The sequence below is a fragment of the Diplotaxodon limnothrissa genome, linkage group LG16 (assembly GCF_057381915.1).
Source record: "Diplotaxodon limnothrissa isolate DT_005_m linkage group LG16, D_limnothrissa_male_GT1.1, whole genome shotgun sequence".
Taxonomy (NCBI): domain Eukaryota; kingdom Metazoa; phylum Chordata; class Actinopteri; order Cichliformes; family Cichlidae; genus Diplotaxodon; species Diplotaxodon limnothrissa.
Genome location: NC_140611.1, coordinates 31,711,331 through 31,722,641, shown reverse-complemented (window position 1 = coordinate 31,722,641; position 11,311 = coordinate 31,711,331).

The window sequence follows — 11,311 nt, the reverse complement described above, 5'->3', positions numbered from 1 at the left end:
CACCCAGTGCTGTACAAAAGAAAGTGTGAAAACGACCCACCACCTGAGGTCCCAGGGCCACTGGCTCGTCCTCCTTCACTGAAATAAAACACAGAAAAGTATGTTAAAAGAATAAAAGGACACTGAGCGTCAGGCTCGCTACAAATCATAAAAAGACTAAAACACACTTTAATAACTTTAATAAAAGAAATCACACACACACACACACACACGGGAAAGGCTTATTCCCCACGGGTCAAACTACCACTCGTGCTGGTAATAATTATTCTCAGGCGTAGGCCGGTCTGGCTCCCCACCGGCTGAGACCGGCCACCCAGGCGATTTAGAGTCCCAGCACGACACTCGGGCAGAGAATCACTTCAGCCCGATCACAGAAGTGTGGGTACGAGCAACAGTCCAGGGTAAAATAGAACACCAGGCGAACCCAAAAAAAGGTAAGCCTACTTAATAAAAACAAGATAAGACAAAACAAGACAAGACAGCAGACTCCACCAAGGAGGAGTTCACAACAGCAACTGAGAAGGCAGTCCACTCTTCCAATTTAGGTTGGACAATTTACCATGGAGAGGTGAGTACAGCAGTGAACCCTGAAACAGATAAGTGTAACCTTAAACTCTTATAGCTATGAATGCTAATAAAAGTAGTTCTAACAGCTTACCCCAGGACCGGAGGCACTATACTCTCATTGGTGGAGATACCACGAACACCTCTCTCCGCAATGGCAGAATTAAACAGACTGCTGCGCTACAACAGGCCGGAAAAGGATATTAACACCAATTCCAGTATTCGGAGGGAATCCAAGGTTAAGCGAGAGCATACCTGTAGCTGTCGTATAATCGGCTCTTGCTGATCAGTCCGTCGCAGTACGCCAGCATTTACTGCTGTATCGTACCAGAAGCTCGGGAGGAATTAATCCAACAAGACATCGGCTTAGCTTTATACAGGCTAGCGCCACCCTGCAATCAATGTGCAGGTGGGTTCCCAATTAACCCGATCACCTGATACAAGGAGCGAGTGCAGTGGAAAGAGAGCGAGGGTGGTAGAGCGAGAGAGAGAGAGAGAGAATGAGAGAAGAAAAACAACGGAAGGCGAGTAGCCCATCTGGCTACATCTGGATGAGCCTTCGGGCCGTGCTTTGGTCCACATCTTTATGATGTTGTATTAAATATACAGTGCTTCATGAAAAGAATGCCCCTATAGTCATTTACCAGTCTCTAATATACTTTATTGAAGAAAGTGAGGCAGAGAAAAGTTTTCGGGCTGACATGGGGCTCATCCATCAGCAATCCATGCCTGAATTGCTGACTTTAGCTTTTGTTCGGCTCCTCTGAAGACATTCAGGATGTGTGCTCAACCACAATTTTTCTCTTCATACGTTGTACTATAAACATGACAGAGTACTTGTGGTGAGCCATTCCTCCTTCAAATTAAGTGCTTGTTGAAAGAATCATGTGCATAGTTTTTACTTTTTTTGCCTCTGTGCAGCTCAAAGTTATACTTCTGCATGGTAAAAAACACCAGGTAATACCCTCAATGCTCTATGACAGCTGATGTTCTTCATTAAAGTGTGAAGGTCAGTTTTTCTTTTCTCTACAGGTAAATGGAAGCTGACATCACATTAAACTTCTTACAGCCTTCTCACTTCCCAGTGTTTCATATTTCTGCATAATTAGAATGAAAAAACTCACACTACAAATATCATTTTCTTGTCTAGTTTAATATTCACGAAGAGTTTTCTCTGTCCTGGAGAAAACCTGACGAGAAAAAGCAAGAGCAGCCCATGCTGATCAGCAAGCTTTGCCCCCTTCATGAATATTTACAGCAGAGTGAAGACAGAGTACATGCGGAAAAAACATGGACAACAAGCTGGCATTCAGAACAAGTTTCTGCAGCATTTGGGATGCACTCTGAGCAGTGGTGTCCTGCTAAAATAAGATATGGAAACTGTGACCTGCACAGGTCTTGAATTATCTCAAATCCCAAACTCCAAAATTGTTTTGTTGTCAGCTGGTGTATCCGTCTCTTCATGTTCTTCATACGGGCAACTGCGGCTCAGGAGGTAAAGTGGGTGATGTGCTGATAGGAGGGTCAACGGTTTGATCTGTGGCTCTTTCAGTTGAAGTGCCCTTGAACAAACTATTGAACCCCAAATATAGAAAGTGCTTTGAGTGCTCACTTAGAGTATGAAAGGCCTATTTAAGTCCATTTACCATGTTTGGATGCAGGTGTTTTGATATGTGACATGTGCCAGAGGCTAAAATGATGAAAGATAAAAGGACAAAGATAACAACCCACTGAGCAAAGTGAAGAGAAATCATGAAAATGGCAGCAAATGTCAACTCATACCAATTTAGCTTATGTAGATATCACAATGTCACCAGGAGACCGAGGCCCTGTACAGGCTCTTGGTAAATGCATTGAGGAAATCAATGACTGGTTGTGCCACAATTTTCTCCAGCTAAACAAAAACAAAACTGAGGTAATAGTCTTTGGTGCCAAAGAAAAACGATTACAGGTCACCAGAGAACTTCAATCTATACATCTAAAAACCACAAACCAGGCGAGAAATTTGGGTGTAGTGATGGATGCAGACCTAAACTTAGAAAAACACATTAAGACAATAACAAAGTCAGCTTACTATCACCTCAAGAATATATCAAGGATAAAAGATCTGATGTCTCAACAGGACCTGGAAAAACTAGTCCATGCATTCATCTTTAGTAGGCTTGATTACTGTAACAGCATCTTTACAGGTCTACCTAAAAAATCAGTCAGACAACTACAGCTCATTCAGAACTCTGCTGCTCGAGTCCTCACTAAGACCAAAAAAGTGGACCACATCAGTCCAGCTCTGAGGTCCTTACACTGGCTGCCTGTCCGTCAGAGGATAGACTTTAAAGTTCTGATGCTGGCCTATAAAGCTCTGAATGGTTTAGGACCAAAATACATCAATGACCTCCTGACCCAGTATGAACCATCCAGATCCCTCAGGTCATCTGGATCCGGTCTTTTATCAGTTCCCAGAGTCAGAACCAGACACGGAGAAGCTGCATTCAGCTTTTATGCTCCTTATATCTGGAACAAACTCCCAGAAAGCCTCAGATCAGCTGAAACACTCAGTTTATTTAAATCCAGGTTGAAGACTCACCTGTTCTCAGCTGCATTTGAATAAAGCACCAAATCCACACTTTAAGCTTAAATTTCAAAACTTACATTTAACTACTGATTTTATCTACTGTTCTGATTTAATCTGTTTTGATTTTATATACTGTTGTTTGTTTGTTTGTTTGTTAATTAGTTAGTTAGTTTATTTGCTTGTTTTAATCAATTTTAAATCATGCTTTTTATTTGTTCTTGTTTCTAATGTCTCTGTAAAGCACTTTGAATCACCTTGTTGTTGAATTGTGCTATACAAATAAACTTGCCTTGCCTTGCCTTGCCTAGACAGCGACTGCGGGTTGTTGTGGATGCGTGCTGCATGCTTATGAATTTCCTGATGAAAATACGATGAACTGTTTGTGTTTCGCCAACTATCTACCTATCAGCTTTAGTACACTGCTTTCCCAGCCAACACATCACACAGCGATTCCAACGATGAATCCAACTATTTTCACTGTTGCCATCTTGGTGTTTTAAAAGTTGATGTGATGAGCGAGAAACTCAGGACAGTGCATGCTACATGATTTAGCCTGGATAATCTTTCTGAGAATGACCATAATTTAAAAAAATTCTTAAAGTTTTAATTGTACTACCTGAAAGTAGCAACTGAGCCCAAAAGGTTAACAGAAATCTTTTTCCTGAGGTCACAGATCAGGGATCTGAGGGCCGTTTTCTCCAGCAGAGTAGTCGCCCCCTGCCGCTGTGTTAGCTTGACTTTTCCCACCAGGAAGTTACCTCTGCCTTTTATACTGTATTTACACTATGTTTGTGCTCTTAAGATTGCTTCATAGTCCTGCATTAAGACTAAATTGTAGCCTTACACACACATTACTAAGACGGTAATTACACTGATGTCACCAGCTGAGGCTCGTCCACTTGGCAGTAACGGATGACAAAACAGGAAAGAAACAGTCTGTTCATGTTCTAGTTGACTTCATGATGTCTTTTCTTACCTTATTCAGAGCAGCTGCCAATCACAGCTGACAGAATCCACCAGCTTTGCAGCATCAAATATCTAATCATTGACAAAAAGTGCAGAAGAAAGAAGTTACTGTCAGAGAAACACAACACAAAATGAACTCAACCCTGTTTGGTGGAAAAACTTATTTCAGGTGCATTTACATTTTTACATTGAATTATTGAACCTTTTCTAGTTTGAAATGTATCAAATGTGCTAACACAAACACAATCTCTCTTTAAAAAGTAAAAACAAGCAATTAATAGCTTATATCTCTTGAGATTAACTATAAACTGAAGCTCTTTTTTTGTCTAGCTCAAATTCATTGAAAGGTCACACAGGGTCGGACTTACGGGAAAGCATGTATAGTTGCTTAAACAGTAGTTTAAATACCACTAAGAAGGATATAATAGTAAACCTGGAAGTTTTTTCCTTATTTCCATGTATCACTAAAGCAAACTTGATTAGAAAACCAAATTACCAAAAAATGATGCCTGTGCCCATCTTCAAACTGGTTCCCAGCCCAGAGTTTCACACCAGCTCCAGCAATGAAGTCTGGAGGTGGCCAAGTTCAGCGCTGACAGTGTATAAGCAGTTGTTTCTGCATTAGGAAAATTACATTGTGCTTTTCCAGTGAGTCAGTGGTTGATAAGAGCAGCTATTAGCAGAATAAATGGATTTATCCCTAGCTGTGTGGAGAAATCACTTTGGTTGACATCTCTGCATGTGACAAGTGGATTACTGCTCCCTTAACGCCTTCTCTTCCCTCTCTCTGTCTTTTCTTTGCCTCTCTGCTAATATGTCTGTTTCTATTTCTTGGCCCTCTTTCTGGTCTTATAAGCATTAATGCTGTTTGGTATTTACTTCATCATTCAGCGGTCTGCTGAGGCAGCGCTCCTCTTCCTCCTCCTCTTGCTCTGGCTCTCCCTCTTCTATTTATGTGTATAATGAAAGCCTATAATCATATTCTACACACCCACATACAGTATGAGGCTTTAAGATTATATGTCTGAGGCTGCGAGAACAACAGAATCATCATATTAATGGTAGTGGCGGAGGATCCTCATCATTGTTGCAGTAATGTTTATTATTTGCTCTGTCGATCAAACTTGCCAATTATTTTCAGGACTGACTGATGTAGGAGGGGGAGGAATGAGATGCAACAGATGCCTGAGGGCAGAGATGCAGAAAACAAAACAGAGACAAATCAGGTTGAACGTATAATGAAGGCTCACTGTATGCAGATGAACAAGGAGATTTCATTAGGACTAAATAGAAGCATAGATTTCACGGAGAGTCATACTGATGTTTCATTTTCGCAACGAGACATTTTTTCGTACAGCAAATTGTCTTTATTGTTGGAAGACTTGAAGTTTGTGGTGTAAAAAAATAAATCTTTCTCCGACAGTGACTGAACTGAACAGCTTCTCTGTGGTGCTTCTGACTGTTCAAAGTCAAACAGTTTTGATGCAACAGTTCTGCAATAAATGACACCTCCATAAAGGTTCAGCAGGCAAGTATGTGGTAGCGTCTGCTCAGCGGTAACACTGTTAGCTCACAGCAAGCAGATCCTGGGCTCAGATCTCAAAAGGACATAGCTCTGTTAAGTTCTAAGCCCACTTTAATGTGACATAGCAAACACTGCCAGTGATGGGACGGGACAAACATGCGAAACTGAGCCTTACTTCTCGGCTAGGCGCCTTTCACGTGATATTAGGCCGCAGTCACGGTTGGGTAAACAGAGGTTGGAGACTGTGGAGATTACTGTGACTGTTTGCAATGAACTTGTGATCACGAAATGGTTGCTTCAAAGGGGACCAGGTCTGCGATCACTTGCAGTCATTTCTCGTCTTCAAAGCAAATTTTCGTGCTTTTATTTTTATTTTAGTAAAGACTCAAAACTGGCAGTAGACAGCTGGGGTTTGGAAGAGAATTGAACCGATTGAACAAGCCTTCAGGATCTCCACGTATTAACATGCTGGATTATTTGCAGCTATAGGTTATTAATGCTATCCATCATGTGTAGTTCCACATGATTATTAACAGACAATAATCATTTTCTAAATGAGATCACTACAAAAAGTGCAGCCTTACCTAATGTCCACCCTACTGTTACACATTTTATATTGAGATTTAAAAATGTCGTTGGTATTGGTATGGTGAGTAGCCTTCAGTGATATTAATAAATCACGCAGCAATAGTACATTCATGTAGTCGTAAAAAGCATGATAATATATTAAATTATCCAAAGTATTCAGAATACCGTATTTTTCAGAACATAAGGTGCACCGGATTATAAGGTGCATTACGCGAAATACTATTCCCGTGTTTTTGCAGTATATTAATGACTAACCTCGTATTGTGGACAGATTTTCTCAGTTGTTCTTCCAACTGAAGTTTGGTCCGTTTACAGCATCCTGCCATGTGATTGCATTTGTCCCTAACCATCGGGAACCCTCATGTTAACTTTTATAGAGTGGAAAAAAGTTAGCATTCATCCTCCAGCTTCACTGTGTTTATGTTATGCTAACATAGCTGTGTCGCTAGTGATCACGTAGCACATGATTATATTACCAGCTAGCCCAACTTCAGTAACCCTACAAATAGGGCTGTGCGATATGACCAAAATCTCATATCCCGATATAAGACATCTATCGTCCAAATAACAAAATAAATCAAAAAAATTTAACATTTTCTGTAAATTCTGTGAATCTCGGCCAGCTTAACTTGCGTGAAGTGTTTCCAGCTGGGCGTCATGTACCTGGAGTCGAGTGTTTTAACCGATGCATGAAAGGATACATTTTTAGAGATAAATTGTAACGGCCGCCGTTTTCTTTGTGAGTATTTATTACACAGCGTGCTGCGGGGAAAAGCCTGTTCTAACGTTTGAGTCTAAGGTTTATTCTTTAGCACATGACGGCTCTTTTTTGCTTCTCATCCGTAAATACTCTGCATACTCTTTCATGTGATTCAGTTTATTTTGAAAAGTCTCAACAGGATCTTGAGCTTTATTGTGAAAGGTTTATGTGGAAAATCAAAAAAACAAGCGGTGGTTTACCGTCGTTGTTGCTAACGACAACGCATAAAACCAGGCGCTTGTCCGTCTGTAGTGTGGTTATATTACATATAACAGAAGAGAACTTTAAGAAATTAATACAGCCACTACAGTGACCATCAAAACGATGAAAAAATGTTGCCGTAAACAGTTTATTTTGCGACACCACGAAACAAACGATAGCGTAAAATGAAACGATAGAGGTTTTTATATCGTCATCCGATATATATCATTATATCAAACAGCCCTACCTACAAAAGTCACTGCTGTTTAGTTTTCTGTCTTCATTTATGTTGGAAGTGATAGCAGAGCTGTACGTTTGAACTTTTTCAGAAATCTCTCAGTCAGATTGGTAAATGGCCTGTATTTGTATAGCGCTTTACTTAGTCCCCAAGGACCCCAAAGCACTTTGGTGCAACACTGATCATTTTATTAAAGATTAGAGAATTTTTTTTTCTCTCTTCCCCCCCTTCTCACCGTCTCTTCTCCCCTTTGGTTTTCTTTCTCTCCCTCTCTTTCTTTCATTCTTTCTCCCTGTCCATCCCCCAGTCATGTCTGTCCCGTTTGTAGCAACTGAAAATAAAATAAATTCATACTTATAATAAAGGTCAATCAAATGGACCAATATGGCAAGGCCATGATGATCCACTTGGTAAAATAAATCCGCTTGGCATCTTTCTTGGCCTTAAGACAACAATTCTGATGGCTAAAGATCCAAACGGGACACAAAAAAAAAAAAAAAAAGATTAGAGAATTTAGACAGTTTTTAACTTTCGGTGACGCGGCAGTGTTTGTTTGACTTTGGGACCTGAAGCGGACAGTTTTCGACCCAAATTACTCTGCGAAGCTCCTGACTACAGTATCCGTAATGCTCTGACAATCCAACAAGCGGTGCGGCTTCGTAGCTTACCAAAGTCGTACTAAAACATTTGACAGATTTTTGAGCGCCGTGTACCACATACAATTGGTTCGATGTCAGTAAGCACAACCAGACGCACCAGATTATAAGGCGCACTTTCGATTTTTGAGAAAATTAAATGATTTTAAGAGCGACTTATAGTGCGGAAAATACAGTACATTACTGTCTTTGAGTAACTTAACAAAATACGTTACAATTACATTTTGGACCATGTATTCTGTAATCTTTAGTGGAATACATTTTAAATCTAATCTTCCCAACACTGTTTATCATACACAAAGGGAAATCTTTTAACAGAGCCACCGGAAAGCCCAAAAGCATGAATGAGGCTTGATTTGAAAAGCAGTCTGTGAGATTCTGCCAGCGTGGCGAAAACATCAGCATTTGATGAACCTGAAATTCTGCAGTTCATCTTGAACTGGCCAGGTCTGATTAATGGTGGGTGTGCGTGTGAGAGATGAAATGCTGTACACACACACAAATGAGCCAAATGCAATTTGAAAACTTTTCTTAATTATTAATTTCAAATGTTTAATCAGTTTACCTTTATGATATTTGATTAGCCTTTGTCCTGTGGATAACTGAAAGAGGGCAATGCCAAATTTCCACCTCAGACAGCATCATTGTCAAGCTTAATAATTTCAAATTTTTAAAGGTACTTTCTTTAATCGTAGCTGCTGTGAAAACTAATCTGTTGACATCCACTCAGTTTAACCCAGAGATTTGAGCATTTAATATTTATAACTATAAAGATAAAAAACTGAAATAGCAACCAATTTTTCAAAAGAGAAGAACATTTTGACAGTTCTAAGAAAAGACAGTTTGTCTTACTTTAGCTAAAAACTATCTGCATCCTAAATCTGAGACTGTAGCAACTAAACTAACTTCATCAAAAGGTTTGTACCATATTAAGCCCTTTAGTGAGCATAGTAGAACTGTATCCATTATTTTAGAGGGTAGTACACAAAATGACCCCTTGTTGAAGCTGGGATCTGTTATGCTGAATGTTTGCATTTCAAAATGATTTCCTCATGATCCAGAATAGTACTACTACTACTACTACTACTAATAATAATAATAAAAATCTAGATAAAAGGCCTGAACATAATGTGATATGGTTCAGAGCTCCTGAAAAAGGCTCACTAATTTCGTTAAACAGCTGTGAACCTTTCTTTTTCAAGGTCTTTTCAACTGTTGCTGGTGCCCAGCTCACTATTATTTGGCTATTTTGTCTTTGGTTTTTGTCTTTTTAAGAATTTTTTTATGGTGACAGAAATGTACAGCTAAGAAATGTGTTCATTCACAAGTTCTCAGATTTGAAAATGACAAATTTGCCTACTTAATGAATCACAGAAATGCACACTGTGCAGGCGAACTCTTTAAACAGTCCCCTCTTTCTCTGACAGCAGCCTGCAAACACTGTGCAGCTGAGGCTCAATAGCACTGTGTAAGCATGGTCTGCATGTGTGTATTTACCTATGTTCACATGTGGATGTGAACATGGGTGTCCCAACCCCAAAACTAAATAAACAGCCCCACACGTTGCCTCGCTGTCTGTCGCCGTGAATAGCTTCTCTGTGATGTTTCTTGCTGTGGGGTCGAAGCTTCACCACCGCTGCAATCACCGCACAAGTTCACAGCGGGTGTTGAACTACAGCTGAGAGAACAAACTGGTCACATGAGCAGAAATGTATCACTCCAAAATGTGTTGTTACAATTGTCATTTTACCACTAAAGTCACCATTCCCTAGTACAGAGCAGGATCACAGACGTGCAATGTGGGCAAAATTGTCTCAGAGGTTGGATATCCCCTCATCTCCAGTGCTTTACGAGCTATACAAACATTCATTATACTAAGTGAGGTCACCCTGTACAGTTTGACCCTACTTGAAGCTAAGACACTCAGGTGTGGCAGCAGCCTGACAGCTGTTTTATTACCTCAGAGGTCTGCAGAGTTTGACGGTGTAGCAGAAGAGGAGCGGCATTAAAAATCTGACTTCATTCTCCCTGCTGGAAGGTTTCTCCAACTACTAGAATGATTTATTTGGATCCCGCTTAAATATTACTAATGTAAACTTCAACATTTTAAATTATACTACACATAAATATGCAGTGTATTTTTGCTAACTGTGAAAGCGCACGCTCCTCAGAGCTCATTTTATTCAATACTTTTTTTCCCAAACAGAGCACAATGAAGTGAAGTGATGGAGGATTTATTCGTGTAAATGCAGCACGCACGCTGTGAATGTCTTATCAAACATTGAGGCGACAGCAGGGGCGGGACGGTGCGTTTTTCCAAACATAAACAGCGCTTGTCACATATCTGCAGTGTGAAAACTTTAACTGAATATAAGTTAATATTCATTTCTGTCACACAAAAGTTTGAAAAACAATCCCAAAATAGACTCTCGTCGTGCTAAAGCCACACTAAAGACAGCGAGTAAGAGTAGGAAGAGCCTAGAGAGAAGATGCTATCTAACAGTTGGAGTAGGAAACCTCTGTGTCAGGGTTTCTGGGTCTTTGACCCAGTATTCTTAGTTCATGTTCACTGTTTATCTACTGCCTGTTCCACTTCCTGTTTTATTGTGTTAGCCTTGGTCTGTGTGCATTATGTTCAGTCCTCTTCCCATTATCATTAGTTCATTATGTTCAGCTGTGTACTCACCGGTCTCTCATTATCATCATTATCACCAGTCTGTTCTACCCATTCAATGTCGGGTCATTAATGATGTATGTCTGATGTCAATGTCGTTTGTATGTCCAGTCAGTCAGTCAGTCCTTCGTTCATTCAGTCAGCCAGCCATTTCCTCCCTCTGTACTGTTTGCTCACTCCTTCGGCAATAAACATCCACCTTCACCTACCTGCCTGTGAGTCCAGCGTTTGGGTCCTCCTTCTCTCATCCACGACACTACCCGTGACAGAATGACCCGACCCCGCGTTGTGGACCCAGCGGACCCTGAACTTTTCGAGCGGCAGGAGGCAGCGCTCCTTCGCTGGACGGAGGGGCTTCAGGGGAAACAGCGGCTCTTCGCGGAGAGAGAGCACGTCTTCGAGGGGACTCGCCTGGCTCTGGGCGGGCCTCGGAGACGCCACGTTCCCCCACCTGCTGCCTCAGCTGCACCGGAGCATTCGCCGCGGAGAGTGGGCGTCACAGCCCAAGCTTCGGCCGCTCGCTCTCCCGCCGCTTCGCTCCTCGCTCGCCCGCCAGCCTTTTCACTC